Below are 25,240 nucleotides of genomic sequence, written 5' to 3' on the forward strand. Positions count from 1 at the left end.
GGATCAGCCAGTGACAGCAGCATGGCCTCTGACTCAGCTGCCTCTGTGTTCAACTCTTTTCCTTTAGATTCCTCTCCAAATCATGGTAAAGATGTCCCCAGCAGCTCCACACTACATGAACCTCAGTACTCATTCTCCCAGAGGGAGACTAATTCTCTCCTGTGCAGTGTCCATATTAAACTCAGGTATATTGGATTTCTAAAATCATGCTCTCACTCCTGGACTGTGGAAGGGAAAAACTTATCATCGATCTGGATCATGCCCATTCTGTGTGAGTAAACTTGGATGCACTTGATCAGGGGTGGGGCGGGGGGATAATTTTCAAAAGAAACAAAAGGGGAAGGGATGCTGGGCAAAATGAAACATTTGATGACATTTTAGAGGCAAAATAATTTTGTAAAATACTCGTTCTGTTTATCTCATTTGCCTGGGGAATTCTTTGACTCTCTGGTCACTTTGTAAGTAGTGGCCTCAGCAAGAAAAGTGCATTTTTTTTCTATGGCTTATTCTAAAGCCCTGCCAATACTTTTGAAAATAATGATCAGTGGGACATTTTAAAAGGAAATTTCTCTAAGTGATGCTTCTCTCCATCCCTTATATTGACCTTCACCAAGCTTACTTAGGTTAATCTATGTATCATACATATATATGTGTATACGTAAGTATATGTATTTTGTATGTGTATATAGATAGGTTAATCTATATGGTGATTCATTTCTTTAATGCTGTCATATTATCAATTTTGTCAGTTATTAAGATTTGTACCAGAACCTAATACTAATTGCTCTTGCAAGAGGGACAAGAATATGCTCTCCCTTTTTAAGATTTTATTTATTTATTTATTTGAGAGAGAGAGAGAGAGAGATAGACAGCACAAGAGGAAGAGGCTGACTCCCCCTGAGCAGGGAATCTGACACAGGGCTCAATCCCAGGACCCTGTGATCATGACCTGAGCCAAAGGCAGATGCTTAACTGACTGAACCACTCAGGAACCCCCCAAAAACAATCTCTTCAACAAATGGTGTTGGGATAACTGGACAGCTACATGCAAAAGAGTGAAGCTGGACCACTTTCTTATACCATGCACAAAAAGAAACTCAAACTAGATTAAAAACCTAAATGCAAGACCTGAAACCATAAAAATCCCAGAAAAGAGCACAGGTAGTAATTTCTCTGATATTGGCCATAGCAACATTTTTCTAGATGTCTTCTGAAGCAAGGGAAATAAAAGCAAAAATAAACCATTGGGACTATAGCAAAATAAAACACTTCAGCACAGTGAAGGAAATAATCAACAATCTAAAAGCCTACTGAATGGGAGAAGATATTTATTTACAAATGACATATCTGATAAAGGTTTAGCATCCAAAATATATAAAGAACTGGGGAATGCAAAGTGGTTCATTGTAGAAAACAGTACAGAGGTTCCTCAAAAAGTCAAAAATTCTACAATCCAGCAATCTCAATACTGGGTATTTACCCAAAGAATACAAAAACACTATTTCGAAGGGAAACAAGCACCCCTATGTTTATAGCAGCATTATCTATAAAAGTCAAGCTATGGAAGCAGACTGAGTGTCCATTGACTGATGAACAGATATAGTAAAGGTGGCACACACACACAGTGCAATATTACTCAAACATCAAAAGAATAAAATCTTGCCATTTGCAGTGACATGGATGAGGCTAGAGAGTATAATGCTGAGCAAAGTAAGTCAGAGAAAGACAAATGCCATGTAATTTCATTCACATGGGGAATTTAGGGAATAAAACAAATGAGCAAGGGAAAAACAGAGAGAGTTAGAAGCAAACCAAGAAACAGACTCAACAACAGAGAACACACCACTGGTCACCAGATGGGGAGGTGGGTGGGGCCCAGGGGAAATAGGTGATGGGGGTGAAGGAGTGCACTTGTGATGAGCTCCAGGATATGTATAGAAGTGTTGAATCACTACATTGTCCACCTGAAACTAATGTACACCATATACTAACTATACAGAAATTAAAATAAAACACTTCAAAAACTTTTTAAGAACCGTAATTGCCATTCTTAGCAGATAGATTATCTTCCTTGTTTAAATTACATTCTAGCAGCTTGCACACAACTGTAGAAAGATCTCTCATAATGGAAGAAAGAGCTCAAACTAGTTCCTGATCACCCTCCAAACCTCTCCTGTCCTGACGTTTATGCAAAGACAGGTTTGTGTTATCTACATGGGCCCACCATTAAGTCTTGACAGTCCATGTGCATAACTTCCAATTTCTCCTACTGCTATCCCCTTCAGCTCTAGTCCTTCGGTTTTATGAACCATCAGAGGCTCGTAAGACAACATGCAGTTGGCCTTTGGTCTTTCTGCCTGAACAAAGCCTGCACCACTGGCTTCACTTGGAGTGCATAGGAAGACAGGTACATTATACTAAAGTCTGAAGAAACAAGCCCAAAGTAGTTCAGATAACTGAACATTTTCCCAGAGCAATGCTCGATCCTTTCAATACCAGACGCCAAGTGAAGAGATAAATAACATTCCAAGACTTAAGTGTTAGCATCTTATCTGTGTGCACAGAAAAACACAGAAACTTCCACATGTCCAAGGGAAATTCTAACAACGCAACAGCATCATGAATCTGTCATCACAACTTTGAAAATCTGTAGAGTTTTTGTACCCGGTAATATAAATGTGTGTGGGTATCAACACCTGTGCACATAAAGAAATTAATTTCCTTATGCATACATGTATAGGTTTATATGTGCTCATGACAAGGGGTAGAAATATGACATAGATCATTTTCTTTGGAAAATGCCATAACTGACAGCAAACTAGTGATGCCTTTGTGATTCAGTGGCTCCTGGGATTCCACAGGGTGGCTGCCCAGTGGGCAGGGCACCAGTGTTCCGCCTTCAGTGGCCAGGTAGGAAAGGACTACTTGCAACAGAGAGAAATGCCAGTCAGAACGATAGTGACTTTTGTCCTCATTAAGAGTGTGTGAGGGTTTTCACAGCTCCACCCGTTTCCTGTTTAATATGCAGTTTGGACATTTTGAGGAAGAAATCTAATTTCAAAATTGTCTACATATGTTTAACGACAACCATCATGCTGTTTGAAAGCACATCACTCTGAGTGACATATGTCTTGTGTGCTACTTGCGGTAGGTCCAGAGATTTTTTTTTTTCCCTGAAACAATTTTCTTTCAGCAGAAAATATTATACTGTTTCTGAGTAACTAGACAAGTTACCTGCTATAGAAACTGTTTGCTATAGAAGCTAACTATATGGGGATCCCTGGGTGGCTCAGCGGTTTAGCGCCTACCTTCGGCCCAGGGCGTGATCCTGGAGTCCCGGGATCAAGTCCCACATCAGGCTCTCTGCATGGAGCCTGCTTCTCCCTCTGCCTGTGTCTCTGCCTCTCTCTCTCTCTCTGTCTTTCATGAATAAATAAATAAAATCTTAAAAAAAAGAAGCTAACTATATCACAATGTTTGGCCCTGCACATTTATATAAAATCGATAGGACTGATTCTTTTTTCTAACCTCTTTATAAGTAAAAACCCAACATATAGAGAAGTATTGCTCCCAAGGCTTTCCCTTTCTGCAAAAGCTTCAAATGGGCTTTAAAATTATCCTCTGAGCAACTTCAAATTTGTATGTAAAGGCACATGCATATGGTATATTCTTATCCTACCCAAATCCAGTATAACTTTCAGAGTAAAAACTCCCACCGCTCTTCAAACAAGAAGAAGACCAAAAATAACTTGATGCCATTTATCATTTGTGTGAGTTCTCAATACCAGGAGCCTTCTAAGACTGAGGGAAATTTCCATGAAATTCCATTGTATGCCCATGTGGTTGGAACATAAGGATGAAGGGAAAGCTCACCCCAGGTCTTTGGCCCTCCCTACCATTATGATAGGATTCACTCCATTGAGAGTCAGGGAAACTGGAAACTAAAGAAAAGAAAACTCATGGTGTTGGAAAGCCAGCACTGAATGGGAATCAGAGGTTAAATCCCTGCTGTAGGGTATCAGCAAAGTAGGCTACCCATCATCTTGTTCATGTATATTTATGTCTTCCACCTCCATCCATGAATCCACAGCCACCTCATCTCTACTCTGCAAAAGGCACTGTGCTCATCCATACAGGAGATGCCAAGAGGGGTGGAGGAAATCCTGTTCTCATGAAATTTATGGGCTAGATAAGAAGATACAGGTACAGCCCCAGTGCTGTGTCAGCATTTATAAAGCTCTTCCCCAGCCACTCCTGCTGCCGAGCACACACATGGAATACTTATAGGATAGTCACTTGCCAGCTAGTGGAATTATATATACCAAGAAAATGATGTAGATATTTAGTGATATTATTTCAGAGGTGTAATATCCAAATTAATTAGTGTAAGAAGTCAGATATGACCTAGGCTTGATGGGACAGATGTGGGACTGATTGAAGTGTGAACCCCTCTCAAGTGCCTCCTGTCACCCCCATCTCTATCAACACCATTCACCACTGGTATTTGTATTTCTAGAGCCCTCTGTAAGGCATTATTCTGGAATGGTTCATTTCAGGAAATAATAATGGCTGGTTTTTAGGTCTGTGAAGTTGGTCAGTTTGAGTATGGATGACCATGCTTTCCATGTGACCCCATACAACCTGACTATTTACCTAAGAAGGCTGAGCAAAGAGAGATGGGCTGCAGAATCCTAGCTTTTAAAGCTTTGCAGGGGCAAGTGTAACACAATAAGAAATATATATATATGCATATATATGGTATTAATTATATATAATATAAATACATAAAATATAATAATATATAATATATATCTGTGTATATATAATACATATGTATTGATCTACTATGTGTATATATTTCCTGGGTGACAGAAGCATCTTTTTCTCTCACGAGGCAATGCTTGGTGGCCTCTTGGCTAGGGGCTGGTTACCAGAAAGCCCAAGCCATGATGAGAAGCTTGGAAATTCCAGCCCCACCCCCATCCTCTGGAGAGGGGAGAAGGGGCTAGAGATTGAGTCAATAACTGATCATCTCTACATGACGAAGCCTCCATAAAAATCCCTACACTGTGGGGTTGGGAGAGTTCAGGTTGCTAAATGCTTCCTAATGTGAGAGGATGATGTACACCAACCCCACAGAGACAGAAGCCCCTGCACTCAGGAGCCTCCTGGAGCTCACCTATGTACCTCCTCATTGGCCTGTTTGTCTTTATCCTTCACTGTATCCTTGGTAATAAACCATAAATGTCAGTAAATTGTTTCTTTGAGTTTTGTGAGCATTTAGAGCAAATTGTTGAACCTGAAGAGGGGGGATGAGTTGCCCACTCAGACAGAAGTGTGGGGACCATGGGGACCTTCTACTTGAGAATGGTGATCTGAAGAGGAGGCACTGTTGTGGGATTGGCCTTCCCCGGTGTTCTCAAGGCTAACTTTGGGCGGTTCGATTTGAATGAAATTGTAGGACAGTCCCTTGGTGGATGCAGAGAATTGGAAAACTGCTTGGTGTGAAAAACTCATGCATTTGACATCAGAAGTAGAGAAAGGGATTTTCCAATGTTCAGTAAATATAGAACGGTCCAGCCACATTTGTCAGAGTCCCTGAGAGGGGCTGCTGTGGAAGGTTCCCAGGTGGCCTCTCCAGGTTCCTGGGGTCTGTAGGACCCATTTTTCATCACACCCCTCTCATCACTGTCCTCTCCCTACTTCCTCTGCACCCCACTCCTCCACCCCGAACTCTACCTGTCTTTCCACCCTTCAAAAATAGGCCAGCCTCAGGGCCTTTGCACGGTAGCTCCCTCTGCCTGGACTCCTGTTCTCCAGGCATCCTCAAGTGCTCACTCCTCACTTCCTTCAGGCTTGGCTGAGACATGACCTCCATAGAGAACGCTCATTCTGTCTTCTTCTCAAAAACAGCAGATGGCTGCCTTCCCCCTTTAATGGCAATTATTGAAACCTGACTGCATATTTTATGTCTAACATCTATATGTTTATTCCTCCTCTGTCCTCTCTGCTTTCTACACTCATGAAACCTTTGTGGTCAGACATTAGATGTTTCCACTGCTCTTTTCATGTACACTGCCTGGCACATAATGTTCTCTTGAAAATATCTGTTGAATGAGTGAACTACAGGCAGGTAGGAATCACAAATCATCCATTGTGTGTTGTGTATTTTCCTGAAGCATTTTTTAATGCTCAGGATCAGGAAACTAGGCAAAAAATGCTCTTGCCGTTTGCTTTTCTCATGGGGGAGACAGTTAATTGAAATCTGTGATAAGTGCAGCAAATCCAACCCTTTGAGGACTTCAACTGGTTCATTCTGTGTACTTTGTTCTTGGTGAGGCTACAGTGAATTCAGCTAGGCATCCGAAAGGACATTGAGTGATAACTTTAAGGCAGGGCTATTATTCTTAAATCCATGGGGATGACTTTTAAACTGGATGGATCTACTCCTCTTATGAAAATTTTTTTAATACTTCCCTTGGTATTCTCTTCTCCTGCTTTGGTTTTCCTCTGAATTTCTAAGTCTACATGTTTTGTCATTTTGGGTCCCTCCCTCCAGGGCTCTTGGTCATCAGAGGTTATCCTTCCTATGAAAAATCCCTAGATAGGGAGTTCTGTGAAATATTTCCCAGTGCACTATAAATAGGGACAGCTGGCTTTGGTTCCCAATTCCTGCTCTTTTGTTTTCCTACATTTTTTTTTTTTTTGGAACTGTAAAAAAATCTAGCACGTCTAGATGTGCTATCGCTTACATTAAAAGAACATAAAATGTCTTTATGGAATGCCAGGAAATCCTAAAATTAAAATTAGATTATTGTATTTGTGTTTTTGTTCATTCACCCAACAGATACTCACTGTGTCTCTGACATGAGTCATGCAGTATGTTAAAGTGCTGGTGCTTTGAGATGGACGCGGGCAGTCCCTATTATAAAGCAAACCATTGTCTGGATGTGGGTGGTACTCTGTCCTCATTTTCCTCTTTACTGGAATGATGCAGGCTGAATAGTCCCAGAGACAAACTGGTCATTAAGTCTGCCTTCTGCCCCTCCACCAAGTCATTTTGTCATGTTGCCTCCATGTAACTTCACATTTTTGTCTTTTTCCCTCCCTGTTCATTATCTATTTTTTAAGATTTTATTTATTTATTCATGAGAGACACACACAGAGAAAGGCAGAGACGTAGGCAGAGGGAGAAGCAGGCTCCCCGCAGGAAGCCCGATGCAGGACTTCATGCCCTGAGCCAAAGGCAGATTCTCAATCACAGAGCCACCCAGGCATCCCTCTCTCCAGCTCTTTATTGACACACTCTTCCTTCCAGCCATCTGTGGAAACAATCCAATAATTCATGCACGTAGTACTGGTCAAGAAGGTTGAGTTGCACACCTGTAGGTATGACCATTACTATGCATCCCCCATAATGCTACCCGGGGTCCCAAGGTGTGAATTTGTAGTGATGGAAAATTGGGGGTTTCTGGAAGACTGCCACATAAAGTAACTTCAGAGGAGGAGATCCCCACCCTAAACACAGTTTACTTCTCAAGCCCTTAGTGGAAATCTCTCTTTGTGAACCAAATAATTATTTTCTCATTGAAAACCTGAGATAAATGGGAGATATTGCAGTCCTAACAGTTATTCTTAAAGACACCGTCTATCAACACCCACCTCATATCTTATCCACAATGCAGTTTTCCCCTTTCTTCAAAGCATTATAGAGAGTCTCTCCTCGATTTCCACAAGCCAAAAAGATTACTGAGAATGCTCTGAAGTACAATCATAATAAACAAAAATATAAGAACACATAAGAGGTTTCCCTACTAAGGTAAATCCACATGGGATAAGGAAGAGATTAAAGCTTTCAAAAAGAATATTCATGGCTTCTTATTTTCAGAGAGGGAGCTGAATAAGAAACCCCCCCTATAGGTAAGGATACAGCTGGACCCTCCTTCTAAGTAGAATAAGCAGGCAAGGGCTGGGGACGGGATGGAAACAGTACAAAGCCCCACCACGCTTCACCTTTGCCACTCCCCGCAGCTGAGCCTGAACATTCATTCCTCTCTCTCAGTTACGCACCAGGAGGCCAGGACATGTTGATGTAAGTAGCCCCTCATACCTGAGTGTGAATTACAGAGCCGATTAAAATTTTAACAAAGGCAAGACTAAGTACAAGGACATAGGTTATTGGAGGGAAGGATGCTCCCCTGTGATCTGGGAGCTAAGACTACAACAATGAAGATCATTAGAGAAAAAAAAAAAAATCACTCAGAAAAGTTGATTCAGACTCATTCGAGCAACAGCTCAGTGAATATATTCATGATGAACTATGCTAATGCTCACTCGAACAAGAGCTAGGATGACCCACATGGACGTGCTTGTCCTGCGCTTTCTGAGTGATGAAATCATCCCCCTTCTGTTGTCAAGGTATTAGCGCTTACGTTCAAAATGGGCTAATGCCCATCAGGCCATTGCAGTGCATTAGCCAAGTGATGATTACAACCTGAACACAGACGCTATACATTTTAGCATACATTATTCAGCTAAGATGAGTTTTAATCCTCATGCATCCTGACTGTGATCCAATAAAAGTTTAATGGCACATTAGAGTAGATGCTTTAGATTTATTCCTACAAATATCAAAGCGAGCCTTGGTTGAATGAGTCTGTCCATTAACTTTTGGGGACTTGAAAGGCTTCTGTGTCTTATATGATGGCTCTGGTATTTTTGTGTGTTTATCAGAGAAAAGCAGTTTCCGTTGGAATTCCTGATGTGAGTTTGTTTGCTATTGGCTTTAAAAATGCTTTTGCTTCTATTCGCACGGGGTACAGGCAGACAAATGTGTGGCTGTCGGACTGTAGTTCCAGTGAACTGTTCCCACGCAGGGCTCCTACCCAGGCCCCATCTCACTTGCCACAGGTGCAAAGGCTTTAAGACTCTGAAATTTTCTTTTTGTGCGTCAGTCCAAAACTATTTCATGACTCCCTGATTGTTCCGACATCCTTCCTCCTTGAAAACAGATAATTTAAGAGCTTTCTGAAATCTTTATTACAATCATGGCTCAGGTAACTAAGATAATGAAAACATCCCCTAATTTCTACCTGCCACAGAATGAGTCTAATCTTCTAATCTACAGCATCTGTCTCCCTGCGACCTACCCCGTGCTGGCTGTGGGGGACACGGTCCAGCCCTGGGACAAGTTCCAGCTCACCTGGCAGTCAGGTGTCAGATTTTGTTGGGGGTAGTTTCTGTGGTCGCAGATGCCAATAGGCATTGGGTGACATGCAGCCCTTCCAGGCAGGGAAGGCAGGGCAGGGTGCAGAGACGCAGAAGAGCAATATATATTGCATTTTAGACTTTATTCTCCTGCCCTCACACCTGGCCAAGGTGGCTTAGGAAATATTATTTCACCAGGTAAAATTAGAAGCACTTGGAATCAACTTGTCAGATCTAAAAAAAATTTAGAGATGGAATCAATTAAGCTGATGTTTATTTCCCATAATTAACCCATCATTAAAAGAAAACAGGTAAGGCAGATATTTTTGGCCTGGATTAGCTATATGTTTACCTTGGTTTGCTCACTCTCTTTGTACTCAAAATATTCTTAATACCCTTGCCTCTGAAATATAATGTATTGGGTTGGCTTTTTTTTTTTTTTTAATTCTGGATGTGAAATACAGAAAGAAATCATATAACACACATCTCTGTCCTGCAAAACTTCCATCTTATTCAATGTTCACTATTTCCTATCTTATCATATTGTTATTTTTGCATGCTTATCTTTATTGTGTTTCCCGACAGAAGGGTGCATGCCGGAATCAGTTGGGACCCTTCTATAGCAAAGAGCAAAGCATATAGTCAATAAAACTATGTGCTAAGCTCTGAATACATGAACGAATATAACATTCAAATTGTAAGCTTAATTGTGACACATTCTTCTTGTCACGATTGTCTTGCTGTTGTGCCCATCCCTAAGGAATTGATCAGAGATGCAAAGTATGGCAGGTTCCAACACCAGCTTGGAAACTCCTTTCCTGAAGATAATTCCCTCTTGGAAAGCCACAGCATCTGCATCATCCACCTGTATCACTTATAGGTAAAATCCGAGTCGCCAGAGACACACTTAATTATCTCTTTGTTAACCGTGACATGTGGTGACTCTACACATCCTGATCCCGATATTTTTGTGAAATTAATTCAAGTGACCTACGGGCCTTTCAGCAAAACCCAAAGGAGCAAGGGAATGAGATTTCTAAAGGAAAACCATATGAAACAAAAACAGTTTAGAAATAGTTAACAACATCTATTCAGCTATCTCTTTAAAAATCAAACTCGGAAAAAAAAAAACACCTCTTACATTTTTTTTTTTTAGTTCAGATATTTTAGGGGAGAAAAAGTTCCATAAATGAGCTGAAAATTCACATGATGTTTTGTGATGCCTTCATCTCACCGTAAAAATATTCAAGAGAACCAATGTTGCTTAAGCTATTTCTTCTTTTTCAAAAGGATGGTCTTTTTTTGCTAAAGGTCAATGAAAAGCTCTGTACCTGATTCCTCTGCCAGCCTTGAGCATGCCCTCAAGGCAAAATTAGGATGGGCCTGTGAAGTCACAGCAGGGGTAGGAGTGGGGTGGGGGGACCAGAGGAGCTTCTCACTTAATGAGAGCCTGGGTTCTGACCCCTGTGGGTGAGTGCTGGGGGTGTGCACGCTCAGTCCTTCCTGCAGCTGGGAGGTGAGGGTCTTCTGTTTTCAGATGAGGATGCGAGGCTGAGAGCCCTGACTCACCCCAGGGCATAGAGCCCCTTCACGGGGACCCAACCTCCTGACCTGACCTCCTGACCTCCTGACCTTCACCCCATCTCCCCAAGGTGTTGGGCATCTTCAGTCTCTCAGCTGCTTGTTCTACATGGAAAGATGTGGCAAAGTAATTTCCATGGAGCTAAATGACTGTCAGCCGCGCTGTCTTCCCTGGTGTTAACTTTTACCCCAAGGAATACGCTTCTGATGATCATTTGTGTCGGGGTTTTCCCAAGAATTTATGATTTCATACTAGCAGCAACCTGTTTTTTTGTTTTGGTTTGGTTTTTGTTTTATTTATTTTTTTTAGCAACCTGGTTTTAACTGTTCGTTGGCTGTTAGGCTCTGTAAGTAGAAAATACTAAAAAAGCTAAAGATTTGAAAATTAAAAAAAAAAAGAAGAAGAAAATAGCTTCCCCCCACCAAACCTTTACAGGGTAATTTATAATTTCCTGCTCTCTTAATTCTTACCGAGTTTCCTCCTATATTTCTTTTCCTATGTGAGAACTTTAATATCTGCTGATGATGATAATAATAGATATTACCAATCTTTAATAATATATGTTAATTATATATGTTTATATGTAAACATATACATTTAAACATATATATAAACACATAAATATATTCAGCACTAAAGTGAAACGTATAGATCAGTCATTTTACTGCCCCGAGCCATGTGATTCCCTTGTAATAAGTTAAAATATAAAATTCCATTACATTTCACTTTTATGCCTCTTTCTTTACACTTTCTGTTCAGGTTTTTGCAAAGCAACATAGAAATGGCTAATAAACAAAATGTTAATTCTGTTTGTGATAAAGCCATTTTATTCCAGGTGATAAACTAAGATATTAGCCATTAAAATATTTCATACTTAATAGGGTTTGGGGTAGTATCTACATTTATGAATAATATTTGACAATGAAAAGGGACTTGGAAAAATAAAGGATTGGAGTTTCCTGGTTACTAGAATTTACAAATACAGAGAGATCAAGTAGCGTAACCAGAAAGCTCCAGGAATTTCATTTTTGGGATAGGGTGTTAAACGTGATTCAGACTTTCTATTGATTTCTTCTCTTTTATTTACTGAGGGGAGGAGATGGGAATGCCAGAATTCAAAAGTATAGTCAATCAATAGTTTCACTCTCCTATTTATCTTTTAATTCTAGAATATGAGAAATAATAAAAAAATCATATTCGTGACTTTCTCATGATCTAGACAAGCTTAAGGAAGAGGAGACAAATAAAACAAAGCTGGTCTTCATCTGTGGCAGGCAGGCAGGAAATCATGGCAAATGGTGATGACAACTCAGTTTGGTTTCCTTGTCCAAGCAAATGCACAGCTCTAGGAGCTTCCCGCCTCTGTGTGGGCTTGGCCAGGAGTCAACGTGAGACTGTGAATGAGCATCTTCATTCTTTTGTACCTTCATGTTTCCTCATCTGTAAACACTGAGCATCCGTCTCCCATCAAAGTGATTTCTTTTATTGTTTTTAAAGATTTTATGTATTTATTCCTGAGAGACACACAGAGAGAGGCAGAGATAGATACAGGCAGAGGGAGAAGCAGGCTCCATGTAGGGAGCCTGATGTGGGACTCGATCCTGGGACTCTGGGTTCATGCCCTGAGCCAAAGGCAGATGCCCAACCACTGAGCTGCCCAGACGTCCCATAACTTCTGATTCTACGTTACTAAACAGTGAAATGATGCTGGAGGATGAACTGGGTTCTTTTTTTTTTTTTTTTTTTTAAAGGTTTTATTTTATTTTTTTATGATAGTCACACAGAGAGAGAGAGAGAGAGAGAGAGAGAGAGAGGCAGAAGGAGAAGCAGGCTCCATGCACCGGGAGCCCAACGTGGGATTCGATCCCGGGTCTCCAGGATCGCGCCCTGGGCCAAAGGCAGGCGCTAAACCGCTGCGCCACCCAGGGATCCCTGAACTGGGTTCTATATAAGCTCTTAAATATTATTTTTGCAAGTTGACACAATATCAGTATTAGAATTACCTTGAGATGAATGGAGAATCAAAAAATGTGGTTGTTTTTTGTTATTGAGGAGGGCTTTTGATTTGAAGGGCCTTTTTTTGTTTTGTTTTGTTTTGTTTTGTTGGCCTTTGTTTTTTTTTTTTTTTAATATTTTCTTTTTATTGGTGTTCAATTTACTAACATACAGAATAATACCCAGTGCCCGTCACCCATTCACTCCCACCCCCCGCCCTCCTCCCCTTCTACCACCCCTAGTTCGTTTCCCAGAGTTAGCAGTCTTTACGTTCTGTCTCCCTTTCTGATATTTCCCACACATTTCTTCTCCCTTCCCTTATTTTCCCTTTCACTATTATTTATATTCCCCAAATGAATGAGAACATATAATGTTTGTCCTTCTCCGACTGACTTACTTCACTCAGCATAATACCCTCCAGTTCCATCCACGTTGAAGCAAATGGTGGGTATTTGTCATTTCTAATGGCTGAGTAATATTCCATTGTATACATAAACCACATCTTCTTTATCCATTCATCTTTCGTTGGACACCGAGGCTCCTTCCACAGTTTGGCTATAGTGGCCATTGCTGCTAGAAACATCGGGGTGCAGGTGTCCCGGCGTTTCATTGCATTTGTATCTTTGGGGTAAATCCCCAACAGTGCAATTGCTGGGTCATAGGGCAGGTATATTTTTAACTGTTTGAGGAACCTCCACACAGTTTTGTTGGTCTTTGGATCTGCTTTTCCACCTTGGCTCTATGCACCTGACAAACGTGCCATCTCCATTCCGTGGTTCATGCTCTGAGGGAGGAGCTGACTTCAGCTGCCTGGCTTCTCTGAAGGAAAATGAGCATCAGACACTTGGGGAAGGGGGGGGTGCAGGGAACTTCTCAGAGGTGTGACAGGACTCCAGATTGGTTTCTGATTCACTAATTCAAACAGGTCCTTGGACTCTAATTAACTTCTCCCCAGCCTGATATTTTCCTCATTCACCAATCACAAAGGAATGATTATAGAGCTTTACAGGCAACAGCATCCATTTAAACTGGGTCTTAAACAAGGATTCGAAGGAAGTTTGAATCATCTCCACGAACAGGGGTCATCAAATCTATCATAAACTGTAAAACTATAGAAGCTGCAGATGATACGTGTTTTCTTATTTCTACGACGTTTTTATTTATTTATTTTTCTTAGGGAGGTAGTTTCACTGAGTCCTAAGGAGACTTCGGGTCATTCTTGACATATGAAGGGTAGATGTCTTCTTCTTCAAATAATTCTGGGTTCTTTTTACTCTTTTAGAATAATTTTTATATGCATGTGTGTGATTCTCTGAAAGCCATTTAAGAATTTTGATTAGAAAAAAAAATTTTTGATTAGAACTTCAAAAACAATGTATGTATTTGTCTTCTCTTCTTGCCTTCATTTTGTGTGTATATATATCATATATACATATATAAGTAATATATATGTATATATAAAATATGTATACATTTGTAAAATATATTCAAATATTTTTCCCTTCATATATATATATATCTGTTTTATTTTTTATTTTTTAAAAAGATTTTTATTTATTTATTCATTAGAGACACAGAGACACACAGAGAGAGAGAGAGAGAGAGAGAGGCAGAGACACAGGCAGAGGGAGAAGCAGGCTCATGCAGAAGCCTGACGTGGGACTTGATCCCAGGTCTCCAGGATCACACCCTGGGTCAAAGGCAGGCGCTAAACCACTGAGCCACCCAGGGATCCCCGACTGTGTGTTTTAAAGCCTTAATTCACAATGTGATGGTCCTTGGGGATGGAGCCTTTGGCAGGTAATTGGGTTTGGATGAAGATGGGCATGGAGCCTCCATGGTGGAACTGGTGGCCTCATAAGGGGATGAAAGGAAGGGACTACAGGCGGCTCCCTCTCTCTCTTCACCACATGAGGACACAAGTTGATATCTCTCTGCAAACCAGGAAGAGGTCCCTCACCAGGAACTGTATCAGATGGGATTTTGATCTTGGACTTGCCAGCCTCCAGAGCTATGAAGAATGATTGCTGTTGAAGCTATCTAGTGCTTCCTGATTCTGATGTAGCTGTTTCAGCTAAGACCTTGGGAGTATTATTTTTAAAAACTTATTTATTGGTCCTTCAGAGTTTTGGGGTAGCTATTGTGAAATATTTGTTTAATTAGATTATTATTACATCACAATTGATTTTTTTGTTGGTGTGTAGTAATATTATTTGAGTTCTGATCTTGTAGCACAAAGCTTTTTGAATATTCTTTTTTGTTTAATTATCTATTCTCTTCAAAGCTCATTGAGAATGATCCTATGGTCAATGGCAATAATAATTTTATTTCTTCTTGGATGAGCTATTTCATGGAATGATGCTCTGTTTGTATTCCCATTAATGCAGGCCATTCAATAAATTGGTCCCAGAGTGTGTTCATTTCCTGAGGTGACTATAACAAAGTACCACAAACTGGGTAGATTAAAACAGAAATTTATTCTCTCACAGTTCAGGAGGCCAGAGGTCTGAAATCAAGGTGTTGGCAGAGCCCTTCTAACCCCCAAGGTTGTAAGGAAGGATGGTTCCCTGCCTTCTTTGGCTTCTGGTGGTTGCTGGTAATCTTAGTTTATGGTCCTATAAGCCAATCTCTGCCTATGACTTCCCATGGCTTTATTCCTTGTGTGTGTCCATGTTCAGGTTTCCTCCTTCCTATAAGGACACTTGGATCAGCGACTGCTCTAATCCAGTGTGAACTCATATTAACTTCATCACACCAGCAAAGACCTTGTTTCCAAACGAGGTCACATTTGCAGGTTCCAGATGGACATAATATGTTTTTGAGGTGGGAATACTATTCAACCCAGTAGAGTCCACTCCCTGGTACCCCAAAATTCATGTTCTCTCATGTGCAAAATACATTCACCCCATCCCAACATCTTCCAAAGTCTTAAGCCATTCCAGCATTAACTGTAAATCCAAACCTCATTTAAATATTACCGACTGGAAAGAGTTCCAAATCTCATTAACCAGATTACCTAAATCAGGTATGGGTGAGACTCTTGGTATGATCCATTCCGGGCCAAAATTTCTTTCCATCCATAGAACAGTGAAACCAGAAAACAAGTTATTTGCTTCCAAAGTACAATGGTTGAAAACAAAACAAAACAAAACAAAACAAAACAAAACCAAAGCACAATGGTTGGACAGGCATAGGATAGACACTTCCACTCCAAAAAAGATGAATGGAAGGAGTAAATTGGGGAGGAGGAGGGCACTGGTCTAGAGAAAGTTCTCGACCCCCTCCAGGCAAGTTGCTGAGAACCATCCTCTGTAGTTTGATGCTCTGTCCTTAGGGCTCTCCAAGAGGGTAGCTCTGCCCTCTCTGGCCTCTGGGGCCACAGCCCGGGATGTCAAACAGACCAGCACTTTTAAATGTGAGCATCCAATGCAGTTCCTCCTTGGACAACCTGCCCGAGAAGGTCGATCGGATCATGAGTCACACTTGTAGTCTCTTTAACAAGTGGTTTTCCAGTCACACCCTTGGCCTTGTTTCTAGAGCATGCTATCTGGAAAGACAGAATTTTCCAAATCATCAAGTGCTGGTTCCTTTCCACTTAATTTAATGGTCCATTGCTCAATTTCTTTCTCTCTCTCTCTCTCTCTCTCTCTTTTTTTCTTTGGTAGCATTTTACTACAAAGAGTAAGGAGGACAGGGGTCACATCTTCCAGTTTTGCTTGGAAATCTCAGCTAAATGCTCAAGTTCATTGATTACAGGTCCTACTTCCTACCCAGGGGCAGAGCACAATGTGGCCAAATTTCTGACAGTTTGTAACAAGGTAGCCTTTCTTCGAGGGTCCGGTAGTGAGCTCCCCGTTTCCATCAGGGACCCTGTTTAGGGTTGGGGTTCCCTGTTGTTTCTTCCTTGTGCTGAGTTGTTTCCTGTGTGGTAATTTTTTTTTAAAGTTCATGTTGAGTTGCCTTTGTTGTTCGATGCACCCTGTGTTGTGGGACATTTGTACAATTTTTATATCTGTCATGCTTTATTTTATTACAGTTCCCATTGTTTGCTGATTGTATGCAATAATACAATTGATTTCTGATCTTTTAAAATTAAATTTGGGATTTCAGTAGTTGTTTTGTAGATTTCCTAGGCTACTTTGTGTAAACAACCATAGTGGTGCTTCATTTCTTCCTGATGGTTTGAATTTTGCCTGGTACAAGTCCTAGCATCACACTGTCTTTGTCTCCTTTTATCTGAGATTGTCTTCATTTTACCTTCGTGTTTGGAGAATATGTTTATTGGATGTAGAATGGTGGTGTGGCAGTTTATGATGTTGTGCCACTGCCTTCTGATCTCCAAAATTTCTGACAAGAAATCAGAAAAATATTTGCACCATTTTTTTTTTGTATATGGGTAATGTATCATTGTTCTCTAGCTAATAAGTCAATCAGAGAAAGACAATTATCATATGGTTTCACTCATATGTGGAACATAAGAAATAGTGAAGGGGACCACAAGGGAAAGGACGGAAACTGAGTGGGAAAAAATCAGAAAGGAAGACAAACCATGAGAAATTCTAACTCTGGGAAACGAACAAAGGGTTGCAGAAGGGGAGGAGAGTGGGGGGATGGGGTGACTGGGTGACAGGCACTAAGGAGTGCACTTGAGGGGATGAGCACCGAGAGTTATACTATATGCTGGCACAATTGAATTTAAACTAAATATTTAAAAAAAAACCACTATTTCTTTGGTTTTTAGTATTTTGACTATGATGTGCTTACTCATTTTATGCACACCCACTCTTGTGATTCACTGAAACTCTTGGTTCTATAAATTAGATTTTTCATCAAATTGAGGATTTTTCAGTCATTCTTTCAATAGTTTTTTTATGTCCTGTTTTCTCTCTCCTTTGCTTCTGGGACCTAGTTACATGTATGTTGGGAATTCAGATATTATTCACTTCGGTTTTCAACCGTCTTTCTTTGTTCTTCAGATGGAAAAATATCTATTGATCTGTTTCCAAGTTTACGGACTCCCTCCATTGTCAACTCCAATCTGCTGTGAAGCATATTTACATCATATACTGAGTTTTTCATTCTTGCAATTGGGACTTTTTAAATATCTAGTTTTCTGATGAAACTTCTTATAGTTTTACTTATTGAGAGTATATTTTCTTTTATGCCACTTAGTTAAAATAGGTAAAATAAAATCCTGTCTGCTTATTCCAACCAAGATATGTTCATTTGGGAATTGGTTTCCATTGATTATCTTTTCTCTGGAGAATGGGTTAAGTTGTCTTTTCTTATCTGTCTGCTGAATTTGTACTATTTCCTGAATATTCTAAACATGTAAAGAGTCTGAGTTCCATTGTATTCCTAAATGGAATGCTGATTTTCTTAGTTTCAACAGATAAGGAATTATCTTGGACTCATAAACATTGTCTCTTTGGTGCAGCTCCAAATTCATTTCAAAATGCTCTGAGTCTACCCTATGTATGCATGGTTCAAAATTATGCAGTCAGTTGGCCAAATTTCTTACATAGGATTTGGTGCTCCATCTCTCTGGCTCTGTTCTTTTTGGGGTATCTTCCTTACTTTCTAGTGGTAATGATTATTTCAAACTCTCTCCTGTAGTTTTGAAGGCCAGAAAAAGTATGGATTTTCCACCAATGTTTTATCCTGTAAGAGCTGAGTCCAGCCTGACTCTCAGGCTTAAGCCATTAAAAAAAACAGGAAAATCACCCTAGGCCATTCTTTCTTCTGAATTGATTCTCTACTATAATCTTCCTGCTTTTGTTCACTCTGCTACCTCTAGGCAGTTTTTAAAAAATTTATCCAAGTTTATAGCTGTTATTTGTGGGAAAATTGGTCTGGCAGGAGCTTCCTTGGCCATGCCGAAGTAGAACACATAAAAAGTGATTTTGCATTTTCTTTGGCTTGAGCCACCAATTATTTCATCTAGCCAAAATATATTTTCTCTTAATTTACCAGCTTGGGAGTTCCACAACCCTTTGATGATATTACTTTGGACTCTATATGCGTAAATATCAGAGTAGGATTAAATTTCTCACAAAAAGTATGTTTCCCCCCAAATCAGAGTCCCATGCAAATGTCTAGTTCCCTTGTAGTATTTCTGGTCCTGTTTGGGGAATGTTTCTATTTCTAGAGCTCTTATTATGAACGGCATTCCTTTAAGAGTCTCGACACTGGACAACCTATTTGAAGTTCCCAATCTTGTATATGTTTAAGACAGCGGACCGTGTTCTTTCCTCATGTGCGTGTTAAAACATCAAACACTATGCACACTTCTTTTCATAGCTGGGAAACTATCATCCACCTAGGAGATTTTCACAATCTTTACTGGACTGAAATAAATAGAAAGGCGTGGAAATAGTTATTAAGTCTCACATAAGAGACTCCTTGATCAACGAGCAGGAAAGATGGCCACAGCTTGATGAAGGCACTTGGAACGTGATAGGATGACTTATTTTCTGACTCTACCAGACCAAAAACGTTTCTAGGTCCATTAGAGAGACAAGTCTTAATCACATAGAGTTTACAAATCTTGTTAAAAATGATGGGACATATGCAATGTTAGAATCACTACCCTACTCATAAGTGACTCTCTGAGATGAAAGAAAGAATGAGCCAGAATGGCAACCAAATGTGTGTTATTACTATGTAGTTCATGAGAAAGTGATAATAGTTTTTGTTGCATGTTTTGATTTTGTGTAAAGAGAACCAAAATATGATTTTTATGTAATAATGAAAAACTTCTGGAGACATCAATTGATATAAAATTGTTTGCAAAATCAAAATCCTTACCAGGAACTATTATAACATTAAAAAGAAAGTTCTTTGGAAGCAATGACTCACAAAAGAGTGACAAGTGCCATATGCTTAAATGCTGAATCATGCCAAGAAAATCTCAGTGGTTTGGAACATTATTTTTACTACTGGTTTAGCGATATTTTTGAAAATCCAAATATATAATTAAAATGGCTAAAAGCAATACATTAAAATAATAAGTAGTTTAGACTTTTATTGTAAACAAGCTATATTTTGATAAAAAAATTCCTATCTATTATTTTCCCAAAAACTCCAGACAACTTGTGTGCTCATTTGCTATTTATGTTTTCCTAATAATTTACATTCTGTATTGAGTTACAGTCTGTGGCATTAAGAATAAAGATTTTGTCTCTGGCTGTTATCTAAAAAGGCAAAAAAAAAAAAAAGTAGTATCTATATATTCTTATACAGAAAGAGTATTATAAGAAGTCCCTCAAGCTATTTCAATCTTCATGGAAGTTCAGATAATCAGGAGGTATATTTATCATTAGCATTACTTTTTTTTTTTTTTATTTTTTTATTTTATTTTTTTTATTTTTTTATTTTTTTTTTCATTAGCATTACTTTTAAAACCAAAGCACAATAAAAAGAAAAGAAGCAAAGATTGCCTTTGAGTCCAGGTTCTATCAATCACTAGTTGTGTACGTGTGGGCCTCTTATTTAAGATCTCCATTTTGTAATTTGTAAAATACAAGTTCTTTCTATTAGCTTCTTCAAAAGATTGTTGGAAGTTGCAAATTATACAATATGTGTGAAAATGCTAGGCACGATATTAGGATACGGTGGTGGAAGCTCCAGAAATGAGAGTGGTTTTAGGTTTTTATTTTATTTTTTACCCTTTTCTCTATATTCACAGTTTGTAAATTTTAAAGACATTATAGTTTCCAAAGCAATCGTGGAATTTTATAATACTTTTGATTCTACTTTAAATGGGTCTTAACCACAGGGTTGTTTGAACAGTGTGGTCTATTAAGACCAATCATATTAAAAAAAAAAAACTAACAAAATACAAGTTTGAAATCTCATAGTGAAATGTACTAGCTAGGAATTCAAAGAGAGAGAAATCTACTGGGAGAAATGACTAATCTAAGTCATTTTGATGCAAGTGGTATCTGAAAGTAGAAGAGAATAGGCCACTCTTATGTGCCAGTAAATATTTTTTTTTTAAGATTTTATTTATTTATTCATGAGAGACATAGAGAGAGGCAGAGACATAGGTAGAGGGAGAAGCAAGCTCCAAGTGAGGAGTCTGATGCAGTATTTGATCCCAGAACTTCGGGATCATGGCCTGAGCCAAAGGCAGATGCTCAACCACTGAGCTGCACAGGTGCCCCTGCCCAGTAAATCTTATCCAGGGGATAAATTGTGCCTTTACAATTAAACCCAAACTAGCTTGCTCTGCTTGTGATCAAAAGAATCATGACAGTGACTGCCAAAAATGTAGGTTTTCCAACGCGATGAATGGAGTGTGTTTCCAAAAGAATGCAAGTGCCACTTAATCAAATTGAGGACTTCACATTTTCAGGCACTTTGTTTCCTATGATTCTGATAAATTCAAAATAAGGAAATTGTTTATCAGCCGGAAGAGATGTGGCCACAGGGCATTGGCGTGGATGATGGACTAAGGACTTCAGGAAATCTTCTCCTCTATGAAAGCCATGAGAACATTGGCAACAATGATCAGAATAGACTTTTTCAGGGATCCCTGGGTGGCGCAGCGGTTTGGCGCTTGCCTTTGGCCCAGGGCGTGATCCTGGAGACCCGGGATCAAGTCCCACATCAGGCTCCCGGTGCATGGAGCCTGCTTCTCCCTCTGCCTGTGTCTCTGCGCCTCTCTCTCTCTCTCTCTCTCTGTGACTATCATAAATAAAAATTAAAAAAAAATAGACTTTTTCAGCGCTCAGGAAATTAACCAAAGACAACAATCCAGGGAGTGTTTATTAAAATGACAAACAAACAACGAACTGCTTAATCTTGGTAGGAACAGTGAGTCTTGTGGAGTTTTAATATAACTTTTCCCATTTCCCCTTCTGCTCTCTCAGCTGTGCGGTAGCCTTGGAAACAACACACAATCTTGGGGAAAACCGGAGCCTGGCAGCCTCCGATGGCACAAGCCCAATTCCCAGAGAACTGTCATTATTTTAACCGTCTGTGGTTCCCAGAAGACCCCACTCATCAGTCTTGTCTTCACCTGACCTGACTCAGAGATTACTCAGAACAACAGTGTTTTGCAGGGCATTTACTGAAATCAATCAGGCAACATTTTCATTTGCCAGTGGCTCTAGGTGGTTGGTTTGCCTACTGATGGAGCATGCCCAGCAGTAGGCAAACCAACAAGGTGAAAAAAGATAGCTGGAGAAGGTATCTTGAAGGGGTGTCTAAGGCTCTGGCCTGTTCCTGGGAACCTGGAAGGCTACGTGCATGCATGGAGCCCTGCTCATGCCCAGAGCTATGCCCAGGGAAGACCTAAGACATGTAAGCTCCCACGTTTGATTGACCCCAAGATTCTTCTCAAGGACAAAGTGATGCTGAGGCGGAGTCTTGAACACCAGCATAGAGCTGATGGGCTCAGTGGAGACTTAGAGATGTACTGCGTCCAGGCATTTAAGGAAATTTCTCTTGAATCATTTGCTGATCACTAAGCCAACTAAAAAACAGACAAAAGATACAGACTCTACAGAACTGGTTCTAAAAATTCATTAACAAGGAACCACAAACACTTCATGTGTATGTGGATCTGATTTCCAGTGTTGACATTGCATTATTTAAAATTCCCCATTTTTCAACAAAAGCCACTATATGTGCAAAGGAATAGGTAGGTCTGACCAATACAAAGGAATAAAAGCAGTCGCTAGACCCCATTCCCGAGGAAGCCCAGGTATTGTGCTTAGAAGGCATAGGTGGCATTCACAAAAGTGCTTGTGCACCATTGGATGATGCCCCTCTACCCCAAATCCATGCCCATCGAGAACTTCAGAATGTGAGCTTATTGGAAAACGGAGTTTTTTCAGATAGAACTACCTAAGTTACGGTGAGCTCATACTGGATTTGGGTGGGATCAATGAGTATTCATAGGACTCTGTTCAACACCAGCAGAATACACATTTTTCTTTTTTTAATTTAAAGGTTCTACTTATTTATTCGAGACATAGAAAGAGAGAAAGAGCACAAGCAGGGGGAGCAACAGGCAGAGGGAGAAGGAGAAGCAGACTCCCTGCTGAGCAGGGAGCCCAATGTGGGGCTCAATCCCAGGACCCTGAGATCATGACGTGAGCCACCCAGGCGCCCCTAGAACACACATTTTTCTAAAGAGCAGATGGAACATTCTCCAGAATAGATCACAGGATACGTTGTAAAATGAGACCTTTTTTAAAGTTAAAAGTACTGGAATCATGAGCTATCAACTCAGATCACAGTGGAATGTTATTAAAAACCAGCAACAGAAGAAGAATTAGGAAATTGACAAATATTGTTGAATGTCTAGAAAAGGCAAATCCTCTCTCTCTCTCTCTCTCTCTCTGTGTGTGTGTGTGTGTCTCTCATGAATAAATAAATAAAAATCTTTAAAAAAAAGGCAAATCTGGAGAGATGGATGTTTCCAAGGGGCTGGGGGCAGGGGGTAGAAAGGGGCATTGCTGCTAGTGGGTTATGGGATTTCTGTTCTCTTATGTGAAAACATTTGGGATCTACACAGTAGTGATGAATGTACAACTTTGTGAATCGGTATACTGAGAACCACAGAAGCGTACACTTTAAAAATGTGAATTTCATGGTATATTTTAATCTCATTTTTAAAAATGTATGAGAAAAAAAGGCATAGCCACGAGACAGAGAACAGACCTCATGACACACACACATGCTATAAATATATATATTTTATATTTTTACATATCTATTTAACAGGAGCACTTAAGGCTAGGAATGGACTAGACACAGGGACTATTTTCACAGGAGCAGTACAAGCTCACTTCCTGCATTTCGAGCAACCTTGATTTTGTAACCAAACCCACAACGGCATTCATTATATAATTGTCTGTTTAAAATATACTGATTCAGTGAAACCAGTGAGTCTTTAATGCCTGCTCATTTACGTGGTAGTCATGAAATCTCACCCAAAGACTTTCCAGGCTGAATCATAACAGGATTTGACATATTTGGGCAATTTTTGACATACTGTTCACATCACCTCATTTCATCCCCGCAACAACCCTTTCAGTTAAGACTCTTTTGTTCTCATTTTCTGTACTAGGAAAGCCAAGGAACAAAGCACTTAGGGGTCATAGGCAAGATACCCTGATAAAGCATTGAGGGAGGCAGGAGCCGCCTCCTAATACCCATTCTGAAGTTACTGCCAAAACACACCGAAGGGAGAACTCAAGCTAAGAAAAGTGTCTGTTAATTGAAGTGCTTAGTGAGAACATTTCTCCTACCGGCTTACAAAAATCCTGCCAATACGTAGTGTCACTGTGTTGAATGAAACGTTCCCTCTGCGTTACTGGTGATGCCATCCTTCTTTGAGTGGTTTGAAGGACCATTAGTCTCTATCAGGTTACACTGGGGCAAAGACTTCATAAGCGTCCCGTTACTTTTTAAACAGACGTTTTAAATCTGGCTCGTTCGCAGATTAAAATCCATTAACACTGATCTCTGTTTGTAGAAAATACCAGGACACCTGGAGAAGTCATTATGAATAAAAATAGGTCTGTTCCTCAACCCGATTCCTTAGCAGGGGCATTCAAACATCAACAAGGACACTGCAAATGCCCCATGAAACCTGACCTGGGTTGGTGATGGTGTCCCCAAGTGACAGGTAGGCGGATGGATGGGGACATCTGGGAAAGCCTGGAGCCCTATTTACGCTGGACTTCCAGCAGCTTCTATAATCAGTGCTTTCTCTGTGCCACCTAGATTTACTTGGCTGCGCCACCGGAATCTCTGAGTGGGAAGTGAAGGGACCCAGCGTGTGTCTGAGAGCTCTGTGACTGGCTCAGCCAACACCACCCAGGGAACAGTGCCTGAAACCCAACCGGCCTCGAGTCAGAGGTGGGGAAGCCCTAAAGATGTGTTCCCATGACTCACACTGTGACCTGCAAACAGCCAGTGGGTGCAATGCCTAGGGAGCGTTGACTTAGCACGGTGACTTTGCCCCTGCCACTCCTGGGTGATTTTGATTTGGACTGAAACAAAACACAGACGAGAACAAAATGTGATGAAGAACTTGCCCTTTCTCTAGAAAATCGAGGCCTTTGTAGAGTCATGGGTTAGCTTCCTTAAGCTGCTCTGGATGCTTGTGTTTACAGGGAACATGAAAATCCAGGAAACTCGGGCAGAGCTCATAAACGTGGTGGAGGAAGAAATAAAAATAAAATTAAATTAAACTGCGTGTGTGTGGGGGTGGTTTTAATATAATTGTAGTAAACATGTTAATTTGTGCCATTCTTTCTTTTATTTATTTTTTATTTTTTTAAATTTGTGCCACTCTTAAACAGAAAGGTGTTTTACATGTTGCTGAATGAATTCTTTCAAGCTTTTCCTGAAAAAGACTGCTTCAAGTTAAACTTCTTTAAAAAACTATTTTATTACTTTTTTAGAGTGGTTTTAGAGTCACAGCAAAATTGAGGAGAA

At 40.1% G+C, this 25,240-nt stretch overlaps 1 long non-coding RNA gene across 1 annotated transcript; it reads left to right on the forward strand.

Moving 5' to 3' along the window:
* On the forward strand, positions 1-24,996 carry LOC102156389. Its single transcript, XR_005355386.1, has 3 exons — positions 1-271; positions 24,273-24,425; positions 24,524-24,996. It is a non-coding gene; the product is annotated as an uncharacterized LOC102156389 (long non-coding RNA).
* Positions 24,997-25,240: the final 244 nt, after the last annotated feature.

The sequence above is a fragment of the Canis lupus genome, chromosome 2, assembly GCF_011100685.1.
Source record: "Canis lupus familiaris isolate Mischka breed German Shepherd chromosome 2, alternate assembly UU_Cfam_GSD_1.0, whole genome shotgun sequence".
Lineage (NCBI taxonomy): Eukaryota > Metazoa > Chordata > Mammalia > Carnivora > Canidae > Canis > Canis lupus.